General features: G+C 38.1%; 1 long non-coding RNA gene across 1 annotated transcript in view; it reads left to right on the top strand.

The window, feature by feature from the left end:
* The first annotated feature begins 204 nt into the window (after positions 1-204).
* The window catches only part of LOC106529089 (uncharacterized), a 22,539-nt gene continuing 19,833 nt past the window's right edge, over positions 205-2,910 (top strand). The window contains exon 1 of the long non-coding RNA XR_001311590.1: positions 205-336. This is a non-coding gene — a long non-coding RNA (uncharacterized LOC106529089). The remainder of the gene's footprint in view (positions 337-2,910) is intronic.

Genomic DNA, 2,910 nt, shown 5'->3' with positions numbered 1-2,910 from the left:
CTTTACTTTTAGATTTTTAGAATGAGTTTTTTCTCCACATTCAAACTTTTTGTATTCTGGATTATTTTTACTGCAGAATTACTTCAAATCAAATTAGAAATCCAGACCAGATAGCCGGACACCTGCTAGTCTGCTTTTATTTTACAAGAAAAAAGAAAACGTCAATGCAAATTGAAACCTCTTTCTGTTTGGTGACTCATGAAATGAATGTCTGCCCCACGACTGGGACCTGCAGAGTTCTGCTGAGGTGGAAACGGACCGAAGATGAAGGCTGGGACTAATGAGGAGAGAGGATGCAGCTGCGACACCTGGGAGGAATGAACCAGAGGAGCACAGGTAAAAACAGAAAAAACACAAATACTAATAATAAAACATGAACCAATAAGACATTAATACTGTATTTGCAAAAATACTTAAAATGGAAAATGTCCCTGTTAAATAAGCATCTAAAACTGATCTGCTACAGCAGGACATCATTGGTTCATTAGGTTTAAAAGTTTAATCTGAAGATCTATAATCGTTATTTGTTTTGTTTTGTTTTGCTTTTGTTCTTAACTTTAACTTTCCCGTCACTCAAATCATTTAGTGTTTGACTCATTAAAAGTCTCACAATGAACAACCGGCCCCGTCRGAAAGTGACAGATGGCAGAACGAGTTGAGTTAAAGCTGAACCACATTTATTCTGAAAGTCCTGGTGGTCTCCCTCTGAGCCGTTTTACATGCTGCAGGTGGATCAACCAATCAGATTCTTCTCAGAGTCGTAGTCTAGACACGGATTGGCTGCTCCATATTTTATAATCAAACATGGCGGGTTTCAGTTTTTGTCAGAAACGGTTACAGATTTTTTTTAAATATTCCAGTTAAAAGAACAAAGAAAAATCTAATTAGTGTCAGAAATTAAAGTCAGTTGAGTTGAAGGAGATGAGTCAGAACTTGATTTATGATCCAGCTAACCTCACTTGTGATCATTAATGCTTATAAAACGTTCACATTATTGAGATTAACCCTACGTAACTCATTCCATAATTTTTATTTCAGCATTTCATGTATCAAAACCTCTGGCTCATTTATGCCATGGCTTCTATGACTTCGTATTTCAGCAACTTTTTNAGAAAGAAAACTCTGGTTTTTGTTTCTGGAAACAATATTATTTGAACTCTTGACTCTTTCTCATCTCTATGATAGTGATTAAAATAATCTAAAGAAACATCAGGTTCTTCTTTACAGTCTGTGCTGTTAGTCATTTTAGCATCGYTTTGTTCACATTCAGACATTCCCCTTTGACATCACTTCCTGTTTTTTCACATGCAAATATCTCAACAACTGTTCATCTTAGGGGCATTAAATCTTTTTTTACAATATGTTATCAATGTTATCTTTCCAAAAATACATTCATATTTACTATAAAAAAAACTGATGTCACAGGAACTTTAAGGTGTTTATTTCATACTTCCTATAAAGAAACTCACTATCTTTAAAAATAAGTTAAATCAAAATGTTTTTGTTTTGTGAGAATTTTGTTTAAAATTCATGTTTTACATAGATCTCATGAGATAAATACAYGCTCRCACACTAAAACCTGTCACCGTGTCRAAGCTTCACAYGTGGGAATTCTGTTTAGACGGGCTCCCAGCCGCGGATCACACATGAACGTCGTGAACTGTTGCTCAACAAGCTGCAACAGGAAAAAGTCTGTGCTCGGCACTGAGAAATACGACTCGTTGACCCCACTGGAGGAAGAAAAGACTCATCAGACAGAAACCTGGATTGATAAAAAGAATAAAAATAATGAAAGAGTTTAGTTTTAATGCAGTAAGGGAGGACGGAATGGAAAAAAATAGATGTAAAGTTTAAAACAAAAAGGGTCAGAAGAGGAAAGGTTAAAAACATAACTTTATTTTTTATTTCTGAGAAGTGTGGTTTTTACTCAGAAGCTTGATGAAATCCACTCCCCGGTGTTCGAGCTTCACGGAGCTGCAGTTCCTCGATGACAAAACGCCGCAGGCGGTTACTTCACCGGAGGTCAAAGACTCAACAAAAGTCCCCGTGACCTCCGAGCAAATAGGCCGAGAACTTCAGTGACCAAACCAGAAACTGCTTCTGATCTGAGCCTCAGGAGAAGATACTTTGAAAAATAAGGGTCGATTTTAGCTGTTTGTGTTTAAAGCCAAGCAGAGCAAAGGTGAGTCACACAACAACATGAAATAACACATCATCGACGTAAAATTCAACTTAATCTTTATAAACGCTCGCTGCTCTGCTGGTGTTTTGTTTTGAATAAAAACTTGAATTGTCTTGCAGGTTTTGGCTTATACGAAGCAACAGTTTACTCTTCAGGTTTGTTTCACTCGAACTTCGGCTGAAACAGCTGCGACAAAAAGGCTCCAGGTTCCGGCTTCTTTTCACAGAAGAGGTTCTGTGTGGAAAAACAAAAGATGCGCACGAACAAATCTGAAGTTCTGCTGTTGACTGGAGCGTACTTTGGGACCAAGCTTTCATTCTGGAAAAGAGAGGCGTAGAATTAGGAAATTTGCTAAACTAGAGCCACCAGGACCCCCCCCCACCCAAATAAATAAATATATAAACAAATAAACAAAATAAAAACATTGGAAAACACTTCTAGTAAAGATTAATGGGGACCTACACTCGTGATGACACACATATTTGCATACTGTATTGCTCGCTTGCTCAAAATATGTGAGTGAGAGGAGGATGTTGGCAAAGCTGACAGCCATCATGGACAACCCGACCACCCTCTGCATGAAACTGTGGGGGGCTGAGCAGCTCCCTCAGTCAGAGACTTAAACATCCTCACTGCAGGACCGAACGCTTCTGTAGGTCATTCATTCCAACTGCAGTTGGACTGTATAACACATCATGATGTCATCAGTTAGACTGTATAACACATCA

The sequence above is a fragment of the Austrofundulus limnaeus genome, unplaced genomic scaffold (assembly GCF_001266775.1).
Source record: "Austrofundulus limnaeus strain Quisiro unplaced genomic scaffold, Austrofundulus_limnaeus-1.0 Scaffold422, whole genome shotgun sequence".
NCBI lineage: Eukaryota > Metazoa > Chordata > Actinopteri > Cyprinodontiformes > Rivulidae > Austrofundulus > Austrofundulus limnaeus.
This window is presented reverse-complemented; position numbering and strand designations above follow the sequence as displayed.